Source organism: Lissotriton helveticus, chromosome 4_1, assembly GCF_964261635.1.
Source record: "Lissotriton helveticus chromosome 4_1, aLisHel1.1, whole genome shotgun sequence".
In the NCBI taxonomy this organism is placed as follows: Eukaryota; Metazoa; Chordata; class Amphibia; order Caudata; family Salamandridae; genus Lissotriton; species Lissotriton helveticus.
In genome coordinates, this window is record NC_136063.1 from 1,379,213,500 (window position 1) to 1,379,232,459 (window position 18,960).

An 18,960-nucleotide genomic window follows, 5' to 3' on the forward strand; every position below is an offset into this window, starting at 1 on the left:
TGTATGTTTTTACAACGCATGCCAATACCACGCATTTAAAGTAAGTTGGGGAATGGGGGTATCCAGCCAAACATACATTGTTTATATACATATATAAACCATGCGTAGTAATGGCATACGTTGTAAAAGCATATGCGTTTAAAAAAAAGTGGGGTAAAAATGTGTGGTTAAGGCATGCAATGTATTTCCCTGCGTTGTTACATCGTACAACCAAAGGAGTTTGAGTCCGCAAAAGATGATTGACTAACAACCCAAGTGCCAAGTTCCAAAGAACAGACATGATCCTCGGTCCGAGCCGATTCTGAGATAATTACTGGATAAGCTGCATCCATGTTAGTAGAGCCTGTATTCTGTGATCCATGTGACAATGCACAAATATCCTCAAAGGTGAGTAGCTAAAACCTCTCATTGTGAAGAAGCCACAAATCCAAGTGACCGTCCTGAAAATGGGTCGCTTAAGGATTCATTAGCAGTTCAGTGTACACAGCAGTGGGTGTGTGCATAGCCAGGCAAATATCCAGTGCCCATTCGAAGGGGCAACAGAGGCAGTGGAACACGAGTTGTACGCAGGTGAACAAGGCTGGCCAAAATGTTAAGGACCAATCAAGATCTAGCTCTTAGAGTAGAAATATTCAAAAAATCTGAAGCATATGCTCACAATAGTGTTCAAGCAGCTGTAGTTCCAAGGGCCTTTCAAAATGAACATCCATTGTGGAGAAGATGAAATAAGATGAGAATGCCACAAATAAGGAATAACAGCAGGGCAAGTCCTCCGAATACACTGGAAAACTTTGAATGAATGAAAGCCAGTATTATTCCAAACGCAGTTTGGAACAAACCGACAAAACCATAGCCGACAACTGTAAAAAGTATGCGAGACCGGCCATGTTAGAGGCATAAAGAATTCAATGCACTAATTCAAAGAAATGCAGCGGAAGATTTGCATTTACCAATGACTGTGTTTTACTAGAAGTTCCAGCCACCTTCATTTGAAGGTTTTATCAGCAGATGTGAAAACAACCTCCTTTTGAAACAATAATGCTGTGAGTCTGCTTAGCTTGTTGAAATCTGCCTTCACAGTTGGAATGGAAGGCCACAACAAGCTATCTACAATCCCATGTGGAGGGGGGAACAAGACGTTGTTGTCGAGCTGGGAAATGGACAAAATATAATGGACTCCAGCACGCATTCTGCAACGATCTTGATTGCTAAGCATTGAGTAACTCCCATTTGAAAGGCCCGTAATAAGTGGAAGAATTGCAGGAATTGGTATTCCTTTTAAATAACAGACCAAATTTGGTGCTGAATTCTTACATGCGCTGTGAATTTCAACAAGTTTGCAAAGGAGTGAATGTCTAAGAGAAGAGTCACATTCTTCTCCAGCAAGGAGAACTTCCTATTGTCACATTCACAACAATATGGAAAGGGAAGTGATCATAACTCATGAATGAAGATGCCTCCAAGGGGTTCATATCTACCAACAGGAAAAATGTTCATGCAAGCTATGACCTGAAATATCGATGCAGGTAAAGAAATAACATTGTGTATGAACCACACAGCCGAAAGTGTTTCAGTCATAGTGAATAAAAGTTGTTCCAACTTCTCTAAATGCAGCACAGTGTACGTTGTATCTTTCATTGCCATCAGTTTTGCTTGTGTGTTAAATTAAAGGACATGAATAAATTATTGCAATATAAATAGCCCCATGGTACACATTAATTTTAAGGGTTTGAAGCGTGCTGCTAATCTGCATAATAGATCTAAGTTGACTTTGTCCATGATACAAAGTTGACATGTCACTTTGTATATTATCAGTAACAGACAACACAATGTTATTTAAACTGTGAATACGAGAAGACAGCGTATTAATACTATCATCAACATCAGCAAGCACTTTCTCTAAATGTTCTTGTTCAATTTGTCTTGAGTGTGCAGTAGCTTCAGTTTGGGACAATTTCCAAATTTCATTATAAGTAGCATAAACAAAACTTTTAGAACATGGTGATTTGGGACCCAAAAGAAAATCTGACAAATCCATGTCTTCGGACAGGAGGGAAAGATGTTGTTACACTGCAGGCAACGTGGAATGTTCCACCTATTGTTGACACAATTTCATCACCGAATAGGAAGTAATATACTAGAATGTTGTGATTGAAAGTATCAGGGATCGGGTCTGCTTAATTTGAACCCTGATGTGGAATTAACAAAATGAGCATGACAATTATTAGTGTCTACTGACCACAATAACCACCCGTTTTAGACCTGAAAGTGTAGAATTAAATGTACCATTCTACAACAAAGTATTGAGTTGCTCTTCGGTAACATTTGTTAAACTTTGCCAATTATCAAAGTGGGCAATAGATGGAAATGTTGGAGCCTTCATTTATTTAATCTTTGCCAATCCCAGACATGTAGTCTGCTGGGCGGTGTCATTCAAAAAGATAATTTGTGTGGGAATCAAGCAGGCTCGAAATAATGTTTCCGTGCCCTGAACCTGCCAAGATTTCATTCCCTAAATTGATTATAAATCAATGATGTTTTTCAACTAATCATATCCTTTAAAGGCTAACTTGTTGACAAACAAGGCTGTATATATGAGGTTGGTCTGGGTAAGCATATATTTTTTGGGCAGGGTGGGGACTAATTAGAAATAATATGACGTGCGGTCCAAAGTGTCATATCCTCCGAAAGAAGTGAATTTGTCTTTATGCGTTTTGAACTCACTTGTGGGGGAGTCAGACAATCTTCCCAATGTGTATAGGTAAACAAGGCAAGTTGAGTACTGGCGTTGTGTAGAAAATAATGTCCATATGGGTGATAACAAAACATATCAGCATACTTACCAGAATTAAGGTATAGATCTTCAGATTCAAAAACAGTATAATATTCCAGCTCTGAAAGCATAAAATTTAAAGTTTCAACATCCCATTCATCTGAAAGTAACCCAGGTACTATTACATCACCCATAGAAACTTTGAACACATATGGTATCTGCAGGAACTTCGAAGGGCAGAATGTATCGAAAGGAACTTTACCCAAACAATTCCATCAGTCACTGGAACAGCTGAAATGTTAACAAGGGACAAGTCTCTTTTCAGTTTATGCAAAGAAGAATGGGGGGCCAACACCCCATCGACAATTTCCACAGCAGAACGTTTTGGGAGATAGTGGCAATTGATCAACAGTAAAAACATTGTCGTAAATCCAAACCACATGATCAAGAAAACCAAGGAGACTATGATCCAGACATATATCAAAGGTAGGACTAGATAAGATCAGTACCGGAGATCCCAGGTGAATGCAGAACAGAAGAACTGTCTGAAGAAAAATCATCTTGATCCATGTAGTACCCAGAGGTACTTAGTTGAAAACTGGAGGCTCGGGCTCAATAGTAGGACTCGAAAAACCCAACAAAGGTGGATCCACCAATGGTGGATCAGTATGAATTACTTCAGCTTTAGAAAGGAGATGGGCTGTGGACTTCCCACTCGGCTGTCACCTACCCAGCCAGACTTTCCTTCGTCTCTCTGTCGCATTCTACCTCATACCCCTTTACCCTACCCCCTATGCTCCATTTATCTTGTCTACTATGCTCTCTAAATGTTTTCCCGTTGAGACCTAGCTATTTGACCGATGACTGGTGGAGCCACCTGATAGCTATTGAGGAGATGGGCTGTGGACTTCCCTCTCGGCCGTCACCTACCCAGACGGACTCTGGACAGAGTCTCCTTCGTTTCTCCTTCCTATTTCCCTGCTACCCCTCTACCCTACACCCTTTCCCTTCTAAACTCCACTTATCTCATTTTCCACATTCGTGAAATGTTTTTCTAGTAACTGATGTAACTTGTAACTTATGTAATTTTGTAACTTTGTGGAGCCTTATGTAAAGCGCTGATACCTCCGGGTATTGCCAGTACTATTTAAAACTCAAATAAACAATAAACCATAAACAATAAGCCGTAGTAGTCGAAACTTCCATCATTTTGGTTGTATCGCCTTTGAGATTCAGTCTCCCCCCCAGCCCGGGAGTATAAGACTCGGGGGTGCTCAAGGGCTGCAAAGAAATTTCTTATGGAGGAGAACAAACACCTCGTGGCTTACTATTGAGAACTGGCCACATGGTGTAGTCTGATATGTTCGATGGAGACAAAGCATTTGTCTTTAGAGCCAGAAAGCGCGGCAAGACTACAGTTCTTGTAACTTGGACTCCAAGGACCAGTAACGGAGCACGGTGGGATGGTCTGAAATCCTTTTTAATCGCGCCTTCTTTCAAACAAGATGCCGAATTTTAGGATTCCAGCCAGAAACTTCAGTCTTTCCATCTGTACTGGGAAATAGAGAGACATGGGCAAGTGTGTGCTCGATTTAGGGACACAAAACATTTGTAGGGCCTGTAAGAGAGAAAAATGTCTATCTATGTCAAAGGTTGCAGCAGCTGCCGCAATGTCTGGACCGTCATGGTCTGGAACATACATCTTCATGCCGAAAAGTACTTTGTATGGAGACCACTCAGAGATCTTTTAGGGAGGTTATTGAGAGCTCATTAAACCCCATAAAGGTGGTTGACCCAAACTACACCTGGTATCTAATACTATAGCTGTTCAGGGCTGTATTAAGTCTCAGTTCATCCTTTCCACAACAGAGTTACCTTCAGGTATGTATGTAGAAGAATAATGCACCTGTACTCCCAGGGACGTCATTGAATCTCTGAACGCTTTGGACGCAAAACATGGACCCTTGACCGTGTGGAAGGCACAGCAGGCATGAGTCCCAATAAAGACTTGCAAGTCTTTAATAACAGTTTGTTCGTCAGCTGAGCACTGTGACCAAACTCAGAGGACACTAGAGCAAGAATGGATGGATGGATAGGCTTTTATATAGCGCAATATCACCACCAGGTCTCAAAGCGCTTTGCATTGGGAACCCGTCCTGGTTTTTCCCTGTGAGATAGCCCCTACTGGGTATCCCCAAGGTGAAAGCCAGGCATCCCGCCGCGGGGGGCCGTAGTGGAGATTAAGCAAGCTATTGCCCAGAGTTGCAGAGTGTGAACCTGTGATTCGAGTAGGCACCGAAGCGAGAATTACCGAGTCCGTGGACATTTTGGGCTCAAGACCCTGCCGCGTCGGGAATTGAACCCTGGTCCCGGGTCTGGTCTCAGCGTCCGGGTCTGCCTCCTCTAACCAGTGAGCCACACTTCTCCACTGCAACCAAAATAAATATGAATACAGTATAAGAAATCAGTGGGCCACAATGATCGAAATAGATACAGCCAAAAGGCTTGCTGGAAATTAGGAGGTGTGTCTGCCGTGGCCAAGCCATGTTGGGCCTTTTAATTTGTTGACAAATGTCACAACACAGGACCTATTTTTTAGCCTGCCGGTATAAGCCTTGCCACCAATAATGTTGCTGCAGCACCGAAATTGTTGCTGCCACTTCAACCTGAGCTGAAGAAACACCTTCATGAGCTGTGACAACCAAAGCGTGTCGGCGCTCTTAGTTGGGAATCAAACGATTGCCAACCCCAGTTATTATTACAAAAGGAATATTTTGGTCACTTAAATGATATGAATATTAAGAAGGAAAGCCATTCGGTAAATGGGTGGCATTTTTAATTGCATTCATGGCAGCCAAGATAATATTATCTCTATGTGTTTTAGAGTGTGTAACTAATGCAACTGTAGCTGTGGCGACTGCAGATTTGGATACTTCATCCACCAGAGAATTCCCTACAGCATATGTTCCCATACGCTGATGACTTAGTTATATACTACATGGATTTGTAGCAACTTCTCTTTGAGATCTGCCACTTTAACCCAAAGCAGTTTATGAGTGATTGTACTACCCTTTGAATCTCTGAAAGCATTTTGTTGCCGATAATGTTGATTATCATTAAAGGACTATACAGTAATACAAATCAGGTGAAAGAAGAAAAGCCTTCAGTTCAACCAACTGCACAGTGCAGTCTTGTAAAGACTGTATGCAAGTTATTTGAAGTTGGAGTGCGCCAACCAACAAAACACCAATAACAATGGTGCATACCACAGAGTATTGCTGCCTAGAACATGTAGCAGGTTGAGCTGAACCATAATATATGTATACTAAGGGGCAAAACAGTAGAGGGCAAAGTGTAAACATGCTTATATTGTAGAAATTATTGTGTCTGCAAAGAAGGATCAAATACAAAGTCCACATCAACAGCTGTTAAGGATGAAGCCTAATGTATCCATCTAGGATGGAGGGCTTTAGCGTTTGGAAAGCTAGCTTTGGTGACAGCCACTAAGGCTATCACCAATAATTACAATAATGAGTTTTCCTTGTGCAAGTGGCCGTTCTCTAAAGATAGCCATCTGCACTGTAGTCACTATTTTTTAAGTGGAAGAAAAATGCATTTCCACTCAGGAATATAAATGCAATATATATGCTGTAGGCACTGTTTCACCTTTGTTAAAGGGGATTAATGTAAATCCAATTGCACTTGGTAAAATACAGAGGACCAGGTTTGCGGTATTGACACATGTATGTGGCAAGTTTCAAGTAAGTCAGATTGTAAAGATCGGAGTGTATCTGTGTGTTCTAATGTCCAGCATCCAGTGGAAAAATCAGTGCATATTAATGCATAAAGGGAATTTAATTTGTTGTGCATATTCAGGTATGTATGTTCTGCCAATACTGAGAAATCCGAGCAGTGATTGTAACTTTTTTACGTGTGTTTGGAGGTTGCAATTGTGCACATTTAGGCAAACAAATGGAAAATGATAAGGGGTCATGCAAGAAACACATGAAAGAACAAGGCAAAAACCTATCTAGGGTTGCTTGAGTTCCCGTTCAGATGGTACGTTACGTAGACATTTAGGTACAACAGTTCTCACTGGAGCAGGGCCAAGGTTGAATTGCAACTGGTTAGCTCCCTTCTGAAAAAAAACACAAAGTATGAAAATGGCAGTTTGGAATGTGTCCAGTATAAGCATAAGTGTTTCAGATTAATTCAAATATTTCCATTCTCACTTTTTTTTGCTGTCTGATTGAGTGATCCTAGGTTGTAGATGTATTCTATGATGTAGTACCCTTCTTCTCTGTTCCATAGGGCTATGAGTTTTTTTTAAAGAGTTTTATATAGCGGAAACTTGCCCCAAAGGTATCAGGTATCAGAGCGCTTTACATGAGTACCAGTTGTGTTACATGAGGACACACATTCATTTTTGTGAGGCACAGGGAGATTAAGTGATTTGCCCAGAATCACAAGACATTGCGCGTTATGCCGAGACTCGAACCTGGTTCCCCAGATTTGAGGTTGACCGCACTAGCCGTAAGGCCAACATGCTGCTGATAATATTCATCAAGACCAAAACTTGCCTGGGTAGTTTATGTTCCGTTTATGACGGGTTGTGTCCAACAGTTTTTCCTCAACTGTTCTTTTTAGAACAGGATCAATGGTAATTTGATGTGGTTTAATTCCTTTGTGGAATGACTCAGACAACCTGCACAATTGTGGCATGGAATTCATCCAGAATAATACCTAGTTGTTCAAACCAATATAAGAATTCCTCTCCATCAATTGTTCCTGTAAAATTGAGTTACCCTATGTGATATGCGTATACCTGGACATGGATCAATTGTCAAGGTCTAAAGCAGCACCTTTGTGATTGGGTTCAACGTGGACTATCCATCTGGGACTGCTTGTGTTCCCATTGGTGGGTTGCTTGTGTTCCCTTTTAAATGAGACTTGGACTGTAGTGTAGTGTCTGGACTGTTCCAATTAGAATAGGGCCCAGGCTGATATTCATGTACTTGTTCTTCTTCTGTCATGGCTCTGTAAAGCTAAATAATGATTGTCTGGCATCTGCCCAGAGTATTTATCAATGGTTCAGATTAATTCAAGGATTTCTATCCATCCTGTTTTCAGTATATGAGTCACCATACATGGTGTGGAGATACCCAAATAGAAGTCCTTTTCTTCTTATCCCATAAAGACTCAAAATGAATCTCTCGGATGAGGCCAACCAATGTCTGGAGTTGCTATTGTCTCTCTTCAAATGGAACATGGACTACCAGTTCTGAGTGGGCCAATCCTATTTGAGCACCATCAAGGCTGATTTGACTGTCATTTTGGAATGGCAAAACTACCTACAAATACAGGCTTTAGCTATCCCCAGAATAACTTCTTGTGGTTCAGATTAATTCAAGCATTTCACTCCATAGTCTTATTTATATCTAACTGTCTCACTTCAAGTCACCAAAATCAAGGTCTGGATCGGGAAAAGCCTTGCATCTTGCCAGTGATGGCTTACATTGTCAGCAAGATAAAAGCAAAGCAGGCATCACATTGACTGAAGAAGGAGCCAATTTTACATCAACAAAGTGTGGATGAGCAGATGTCAGTTCGGCAGTGGAGACAGAATGTTCCACTGTGATTATGTACTTATCATCGCCTTCTAACACATGTTGGTGTAGAACAATCCCTTTAACCACTTTTCAGCTTTGAATCCATCCATTGGTTGCATCTGAAAGGAAATGTGGTAATAACCTCAACAATCCATCCCTGCATCCAAAATGCTGACTTCAAGAATGGCAGTATTTATAGTGTGATATGTGATTGACTTTTCCCATTTGCTGCATGACTTGTCAGACTATGTCCATGATTCATCTTCCTACAGTGCACTCTATCCCATGTTTCCAAGCAATACTTGTCTCTTAACTACATTTAGTGCACTGCTTTCTGTATTTGTCTTATCAATACTCTAGATTCAACTGGACTTTCAATCTCCAATAGTGCTTCTTCCATATCATATCTCAAGGCCTTCATTTGAACTAAGCTAAAGGAATAGCACAGTTGGATAGACCTACCTCAAATTAGGAGGAACTCTTGTCCTCTGGCTTGGCCATGCTCTACCTTGTACACTAGAGACTGCTACCACTCTTGAAATTGCCGAGATTGCCCTCATTTAACTCATGGCTCACTTTTAGGCCAAGTGCAAAACCTGGTTTTATATGGTATGAAAAAAGAAATATTCTACATAACACTATTTTCATTAGATCCCTAACACAATTTTATTTGCATATGACTTGAACACTCTTTCTTATATGTATATCATACGTTATTAAACTTCGCATGAGGAGAACCCAAGAAATTTTATTCTAGTTTACGCCAAGCTCGTCTTGATCATTGTGCTTACACTTACGGACCAGGACCAAACTATGCATAACTACAGAAATCAAATAAAATAAATACCTACATATTACTAATATGAACAGTAAATAAAATATTATGGGTTGACACAAAGTCTTGCAATTGAAGTAATAAATATGTGTTGTTTATGCACAAAACAAATATACCTTATGCACTCAATACAGGCCAATGAGTAATAATACATTGGCTAATTTCAATTAGTAAGAACTAAATCAGTGGGTGCATTCAGCACACTCTTGAAGCCATAACACAGGGCTCTAGAATAAGTAGTGAGACTGGAGAGATTGACTATGCAACAGTGTTTGGGTGCAGCCAGAGACATCACCTAACATAGAAAGATCTGAATGATCAGATTACTTATGGTAGTTCATTAATCTTATTTTGATAGTTAATATGAGGACCAGACAGGTGAATGTACAGTAAGCCCGCAGACAGAAACAGGCCCCTTTCTGACATGGCGATGACCAAATACTATGGCCCCCATTAGGATGGCGGGCGGATCGCCCCTGCCAGGACGGCGGTAGCCACCACCGGCCTGGCGGGGGAGACCCACCCACCATCCTAGCCGGAATGACCCCCCGCCATATTAGTATGGCTGGGGTGTCTGCGGCGGATGGAAAGAGGGACGGAAAAGCGTTTATATGGTGGTGGTGTCTATCAGACACCGCCAGCCATATTAGAATGGGCTTTTTCAGATGAAAGGCATGCGGAGTCTGCTTTGGGGGCCCGATGTGGGCCCCCATGGACTCCGGGGGGGCTGGGGGGTGCACACGGGGGGTACCTATGGTACCCCACAGCAGTTCCATGCACACCATGGCAGGTTCCGCGCGGTGCCTGCCATGCTGTGCATGGAAGTGCACAGCATGCCTTCCTGCCATTGTGGCGGGCGGTGCTGAGTGCACCGCCCGCCACAATGGTAGGAATGCAGGATGCGCCCGCCACTGTGGCGGGCGCATCCTAATGCTAGCCATGGGACCCCCGCCCCTATGGCGGGCGGTCCCTTTCACTGGTTGGATGACGGGCGCACAAAGTCCGCCCGTCATCCTAATGACCCCCTATATCTCCAACCAGCCTTTTCCATTGAAAATGCCACCCTAATGGGAAAAATGTGGAACAATACCCAGACTGCTAGTAAATTGCACAATAAAGATATCAGATCACTCAATGGATTAACCTAGGGCACCTGACAGAATTAACAACAAAAATATCAGCAGAAATAACTATGTAATTGGTTTAAAAAAGCACCTATAAGGGGGCATGGTCTTGCCACGAGTGAAGATGGCTGACTGCTTTTCGAGCTCTGCTAAGAGCTGGGCGCTGGACGGAGGCAGCGGCTTCTCTTGTGTGGTAGAGGACGTGCACCCCTTCTTCTCTTCCTTATGCCCAACTTCTAATGCTTGGCTAATGAGCTACGGCATCTGCTGTAGCCATCACACCACTCCAAAACTTCTACGGCCAGGTCAGCCGCGGGGCCTCGGGGCATGTGCAAAGCCTCGTCTCTTGTGTAGCGGCCCCACCCCTAGCTCCTGACCCCCTTCCAGCAGCTGTCCTTCACTGCAACCCACAATGCAGGCATGGTACCATAATCTACAATGGTGGAGCACCAGCGGAGCACCTGACGCAGCTATGACATCAGCTAGACCCATCCCACGGCTGGTGGTGGGGCTTCATGGACAGCATTCAGACCTGCATCTTGGTCACAGCACAGGCAGGTGCAGATGGGGGAGAGCCCGACACTCCCCCCACACTCCCTGTGCCTCATAACTGCATAGTTGGTAGGAGGGAGCATGATGAAAGTCTACGCTTAAAGGGCAGAACATAGGCCCAGACCTTAGCTGGCCACTGCGCTGTGGCACCCCCCTCCCTTGATTCACCTGAACAGGCGAAGGAGCACTCACATTAAGGTGAGGGACCACCGAGCGCCTGCCCACAACTCTCCTCTTGCTGTCCCCTTTGAAGAGCTAGCCCACTGGCCACCTTGCCTTGGGAGACAACAGAGGACCCAGGGTTGACTAGCGCCCACCAGTTCTGGCCCCCATCAACAGCGCGGACGAGATCCATGCACATCTGCCATTAGGGAGCAAAGTGCCCTACCATATTTTAGCAGGTCTATCTCATGGCCCTCCTACTCTCCTGCCCACTATGTAAGTACCCCACCACCCACCTTCCAGGACACCCAAAGCCTACAGACCCTCCAACCTAAGGCCTGTCAGCAAGGAGGGCAGCACAGCTGTCCTGGGAACACTTGGGGTGACCGAGAACTCTGCTTACCTCCCCCCAGCCTCCCTGACACTTGTCTTCCAGTAACCACAAGTACAGCAGCCAACAGATGCTTGGGCCCATCACAGCTATACTGGAGAGGGACATGACAGGAACAGAGGCCTCCTCAGCATGAACCATCAGAGCCCTGACATAGACTTTGCTCCTACTAACCTGGGGGTCGGGCCCACGCAACTATCCGGGCCCCTTGCTGGCCTACTCCTGCAGAACGCTGGGAGGCACCCTCTTCTTCTTCCATACGCCCTACAGCTACAGAGCGTATCCTAGCACTGCCATGGTGGATACCCCTCTCTGGTGGGGACAGGACTGACATTGCAGCAGAGCTAGATGCTCCTCAACCTCCCAGGGTGAATGCCAGCTGACAAGCCTGCAGGCAAACCTGCACAGCAGCTCCTCTTCATGGAAGCTCTTAAACAGCAGCACACCATGGCTACGAATGGGACTGCCACCCCTAAAATACTTCATCCCAACCTTCCTCACCTTCAGACCCCGCATGCGCCAAAGGATCATTAAGTATGGATTATTTGAGCCTGCATGATTCCGGATCACCAAAGATGGCATCTTTAAGGACTTTTACAACCCGGAGGACATGGGCCTCTTCTTGGCTCTGAGCCTCTACTCCCCCCAGTTTCACGCCCACACCTCCTCTCAGAGGCACCACCACCTGTATCCCCACCAGGCTAGGCCCAGAGTCCGTACATGGGGTACCCATGGGCCAATCTCTCATCTACCACACCCTTGAACCTGTTCGCTCCTCCCCCCAACCATTTCTCTTCTTCTATTTTGTGTTTCCCGGCCCCCATATCTTCCCCTCTCTCTCCTCTGGTGGTTGCCTGGACCCCTTTCCCTTGACTCATTAGTCAGGCAGCTCGCGCTAGCAGAGTGTTGGGTACACACCCACCCCGTCCTATTGCAATGACAGGATGATGGTCACCCATTCCCCAGCAAAAATGGCCAGGACTTATTGAATCTGCACCTCCCCACCTATGGACACCATACAGTTCTCAGGAACCCCCTGTCCACCCTTCACTAGCTTATACTCTTATCTCTATCAGTACCCTGCTGACCTGATGGGGCCTACTTGATGCACGGCCTCCACAAGCTTAGACCTATGGCGGACAAATCTGAATCCCAGGTGCTGCACTATTAGTTGCAGCTACTCCTGGTCAATTCTCTTGTATTCCCTCCCTCCTTCCCCTCCATACCTCTACTCTAACTCATACACATTCTCACTCGCCTCCTGGTACCGGCTATCTAGCTCCTAGTACCTGCTCCCCTGATATCTGTTACTATCCCTGCACGCCCCTATTCAGCACGCCAGGGGTCATGTGCATCCCCACCTTCTTCCCTCTCCTCCCTTTCCCTTCCCCACCCTTTTCCTTTCTCTCCCTACCAGTGTATCCCGCAGCCACCCTCCCCTGTGTCCTCCATCTTCCCCCGACACCCAGTGTTTGCACTTTCCTCCACCTGTCGGCCTCTTCAACAGCACCTCCCCTTATTATTATTATCATAATACACCTGCCTGCACCCACCAACGCCACTCCCCCACCCATGGTACCACACCATAGCATAGTTCCTTGAACCGTCCCTTATTATACCTGCTCACCTTAAAACTGCCCCTGGTAGCACTGCACAGGAGTTGAGACTCAGCTAAATGTACCTGTCTCTACTATGTACACTCCTCACAAGCTGCACGTCCTCTCATGGAATGTTATTGGCCTCACAAATTACATCAAAAGAAAAAAAAATTACTCTCTTATCTCCAGTCCAAAAAGGCTGACGTGGTGTTTTTACAGGAAACGCACCTAGATGCCCTGAAGTCTGACAAACTATTATGGGATTGGGTAAGGAAAGTGATCCACAGCAGCGCAACCACGGACACAGGTCCGGATGGAGGTCCATCAGCAAATGCAGAGTTGTGATCCTTCTCTGTAAATCCTTGTCTGCCACTATAATGAAGACATGGTCTGACCCTGATGGCAGATGAGCATTCACCAAACTATACCTGGGGATAACTCCTTATGCGTGGGGGCTGTGTATGCCCCAACTGGTGCAAAATGGTCCTTTTTCCTTCACCTGAATCACTTACTAGTAGAGATAAGCGCCTCACAGGACATTATTGGTGGGGACTGGAACCTCGCATGAGACCCAGTCCTGGACTGAACGGCACCTTTGGACAGGGGCAACGCTGCAGACAGGGCCATGTTGGATGATGTGATATTGGATAACGGACTGGTAGACCATTGGCGCCTCAGCTACCCGACAGACATAGAATACACTTTGACCTCACTGGTCCATGGCATGCTCTTCAGGCTGGACTACTTCCTCATACCTCTAACAGATGTCCCACTCGTCCGGGAATCTCAAATATTAGAGGCAGCTCTCTCCGACCATTCTCCAACTATGCTGTCCCTAGAAGTGGGACTGGCCTCCCTAGGATGCAAACCATGGTGAATGACTGTACAGCGACACCGCACTCCACAGGTTAAATCCCAATTAAAAGCTCACCTCTCCACATACCTCTCAGATAACAATAACTCAGTGACTTCCCGTAGAGTACTCTGGGTTGCAGCGAAGGCCACTATCAGAGGGCAACTCATGAGAGACTAACTAAGTAACTGGGAGGATATACTCCGACATAACATTGAAAAAACTCTCTCTCAACCATTGTGCAACACTTCTTGGCACAGCCAACCTCTACCTGCCTTTTCAATATCTTAGCCATGGCTTTTCCATCATGTTTATTTGTTTGGAAGCAGACGAATTTAGTAAGGTAGAAACAGACCTGAGAGAGTCTTTGCTGCTTCCTGTGGCAACCCCTAGTGTATTGCCTCGCTGAAACTCTGCCTCCTCAGTTAGCAAAGGAAACATATGTCTATTAGCACAGCTTGTATGTTTCATGCCGTTACTTTATAAATTGAAGGAACACCCAGTTAAAGAGTTAAGCATGAAGTAACCATGTGTCCAGTGAACGTTTTGCCTTGCATAAGGAATAAACCCTATAACCTGTTCCTGAACATGGGCTGCCAAGAGGCAGTGCTCTTTGCCAAGTAGCCGACTTATCAACAAACATGAGTAAGATCTGTTGAATGGGCCTCGTGGCCAGAAGCTATGTTTCCACTGTGTGCAGTTAGCATTCAAGAAGGCCCTTGACTCACAAAAGGCAGTTGATAGCATACTGAAGTAAGTGCAAACCTAACGGCAACCACCAGGCCCCACTCCTGCAATAAACCACCAAACTCCATGACCTGGTTGTAACGTGGTGTAGATCATATTAGTCCCCGTGAACAAAGCTCAGGAAGGTCAGAGGAAGGTGTGCAGTGATAATGTGGGGACGTGCTAATTAACATGTAGGTGGAACAGAAGTCTCTACAGCGCAACATTTTATTTCTTTAGTAATCACCCTGGGCATCAGGATATGGGGAGTGTCTATCAGCAGGTGGACCAAGCAGCAGGAGTTAATGGACAGGGATGACTTTATTGAGTTCTCTGAATAAAAGAAGAAAATGAAATAATAACAACTAAAGGATGGCCAATGGTGTGCATGAATATGGAGAAGGCTTCACCTCAGATTTGTAAGAACAGGATTAAATGAAGTAAATAAAAATTATGTAAAGTGCATAGGGAAGCAAGTATGATAACAATCACAATGATTCCTGCTGGAAAAGCTAAAGCTACTGGATCAGGGGAGCAGCTTCAAGGGGGGGGGGGTGTTACAGCCCCCTAATAAATGTATTTTGTGATAATTAGTTGGGTAGAGGTGATTTCAGTCGGGTATGGTGAAGTGTTTGTCGGATTTCAACCTGAATGTTTACATACAGGCAAAAACGCAAACACACTCTCTTTGCTTGGAAACACTTCAAAAATGTTGGTTATTTCTAACCCTGGGCGAAGAACTACGCTCCGCTCGCGGAGCTTGCGGAGTTTCGGCAACTCCGCGTTCTACGGAGAACGCGAAGCTGTCGATTACTCCGCGATCCGGTGCGTAGCGTAGTTCTCGCGCGCTGAATAACATTATCGCGTGCGCGGCAATGGCTTACCTTCGTTCTGCGTTCGTTTTTTCCTGGTCGCGTGTGCCACCATGTTTGGAAACACTCTCGCACAATCCCGTGCGACTGTGCGAACGCGATAACGTCATTTGGATGCGCGATAGCGTCATAAGGATGCGCGTTCTCGCGATATTTGACGCGATCACGCACTTTGGCAGTGCGAACGAGAAGATAAGTTCCCGAACATGTCTAACACAACGCGAACACGTTACTTGTGACCCGGAACAGGAAATAAGGGAACGCAAGCGGGCGGGACAAACCTCTTGAGTAACTTAGCGCGCTAGCTATCTCGAGCATGCAGGCAGCGCCCCGAATACGCGCACCGCGCTCCCGAAGACGAAAAACGGCGCGCGAACGGGTCTAGCAAGCAACTACGCATGTCCGCGGAGCTACGTGTAGCTCGCGGAGTGCAAGTGCGTCTTCGCATAGCGTCGCGGAGTGCGGCTACGCGAACTACGCCCAGGGTTAGTTATTTCACGAAATAATGTACTTTCTCTCCCTTCATACCCTTACCAATCCGCATTCCTCCTCCGTTCCGCTGCCCCTTAAGCCCCTATCCTGCGCCCTGCTCCTCATATATTTTAACATTATGTGCCAGCATGGTTGTTGGGAAATCTGAAGCTCACACCCCCAATCTTACTGACCAAACTACGCCTCTGTAGTGACTGACATACAAGGAGAAAGCAGCAAGGTGAAGTTCAGCTCAGACTATGCCCCACACCCTGAACTACAGCAGACTGAATAAAGGGCCTGATTTAGAGTTTGACAGAAATGTTTGTTACTTGTCAAAAATGTAAGGGATATTACATCCGCTTATTTACAAATGCATATTATCCTTTGGCACTTATTTTAAGGCAGATGAAATATCGAAGGCGCACCTTACTGCACAAAAACAATCACTACAGGCATTTCCCTCTTTCGATGCATGCTGTAGAATGCAGCATGCATTGAAAGAGGAAAAAATAAGGAGAAATGAAAACATTTGCCCTTGTTGCGCCTCGCTACAACACCTCTAGAGTGGCGTAGCATTCAGACGCATCTCCAGATTTACGAGAAATCATAAATCCGGAGATGTGTCTTGTTCCATGAGTGTTGCGTGGGAACACCTGCAGCAACACTCATGGAAAGCCTCTTCAAAGCAAAGTGCTGTGTGTGAGGGGGCCGTATTTACAAGAAGAGGAAAAGTCACGCAAGGTGGCTTTTCCTCTCCTTGTAAATATGGAGGAGCCCACTGCACCATCAGTACGTCACGAAAAGTGACGTATCAGGTCCAGACCCTTAATCGTTGTTTTACGAAAGTGTGGGTTAAATATATTTCAGGTCAATCCGTACAAAGAGCCTTGGAAGAAACATATAAAGACATATAAAGAGAACCATGATACATAACTTTGGACAACATTCTCACCAATCTTCAAAATGGATTGCACAGTCCTTCTTTAGTGGCTGCTGCAATACAAAGTTGAAGGCAGGTGAATTTTGATGTCGAAAATCCTGATCTGCCCCAATTTAATTTATTTGTGAGAACATTATTTGCTGTTTGTAACAACATTGTCTGCCCGTCTTTAGCTCGTAGAGACCTGAAAGCTGAGCATTTCACGCACGTGCCTTGCAGGAGATTAGATAACGTATCTGTTTATTTGAGGCTTAAAATGCCACTCACCGACACCAACTTTTCGAAGAATGAAGCAATCCTTGGCACAGTTATAAAATAATTTGATTTCCGCTGTGAGGCATCATCTGTCTTTGAATTTCTTGCAGCTGAATCAATATGAAAGCCAGCGACTTTGCATTCATAAACTGTTCGAAATCCACTATGGGATATTAAAAAAAAAGCACACCAGACGGCTGGTACAAATTAACATCTTCAAGAGAGATCTCTCTGTTATGGATCATAAACTCCCTTGCTCCCTCAGTTATAAACAACATTGGCGCATTACTTTGCAGGTTGTAGTTTTATTCACTGCTCAAACAGAGTTCAAATTCAGTATCCCAGTCTTTTTTTAATGAATTCTTTAAACTTTGGTTGACAAGGCCAGGCAGAATGTTCCTTTGGAGCGCTAAATCACTCAGATCTCCTTTGGGTGCGTAACGTACAGCACATCCAGAAGGCCAACACTCCAAAGAATGACCTCATAGACGTGATCTATGCGGCACATCCATTTAGTATCGGCCATTTTAGAAAACCGACAACATATTGCTTTCAAGTCAAAAGCAGTTCAGCGGTCTAGAGTTCAATGAGTTACAGGAGGTGTTTATCACAGGGACTTCAAGGTCACCTGCAAAAGGGAGGAAAATGAAGCTAAAACTGCAGTGCCTAATAAATATCACAGTCCATATGAAACGAAGCGAGACAGAAAAACTCGGCCCTTGTGTATCAATGTATTTCCCCATAGGCAGAGAATGGATGAAACCGTTTCATACATGAAGCCCTCATGATTATTTATGTGTCGCTCTTTCTGGAGTTGTAGGGATGCCTAGCTTATTTTTCTGCAGAGACGCTATTAGCAGTCTGTATCTATTTTTAAGTGAACTAACGTCAGTTCACACCACATTTTCACACCACAAAAATGCTTTTGGATAATATTATCTTTTAGGGTCTTAATTACAGTTTCGAATGAGTACTCTGTTACAAACTGAGGGATATCCGGTCTGCCTTTACAAGTGTATTATACAGAGTCTGCCATATTACATTTTATCCTAATGCACTTATAATAAGGAGGGCGGGATATCCGTCAGCTTCATGACATAGTACACATCCGCCAAAGATACACATTTAGAGAAATTCTAAATTTCACTCAAGATTTTCACGTGTTGTAAGATAGCTACGTTTATGCATTGTCGATTTTGGGAGATCGAAAAGGATGAAAAAATAGTTTTTCATTATATATAAAATGACATTTGTGAATACAACTTAAATGATGATTTTAGGGTCTCCTTTCATAAAGTCACTGGTTTTTGTTTTCTAGGTTCGGATTTCTCCAAAGGGAACACTTCAAAATATTGCCCCTCACCTGTATTTCCATCACACTGTAAAGTCACCGCTGAGTTTTTAAACAGGTTCCTTCAGCATTCTGCTTTTGTAAAGAATCAAATACATTTGAATTATTTACAAACAACTCGAGGCGTTGGGTGGGAACATTGAATCTATGGATCTCTGTACAAAAGGAGCTGTAAATTCCGTACACTTTCTTTATTCCTTCATTTATTCCATTGTCTGAATGGTTCCTACTTCAAAAAAAAAGAAAAAGATAAAACAAGTGAATAAGAATAGTTTTGTATGTCCTTTGTTGTGCTCGTTATTTTCACCAGGAGATGGCAGTGGGGCACCAGCCATTACCTACACTCCATAGTGACCAATCACAATTTTTTTTCCCATCACCTTCATAATGTTTTCAGCACCACCGGCAAAGTCCCAACTGTTCATGTTCATCCTAGCGCCACTAG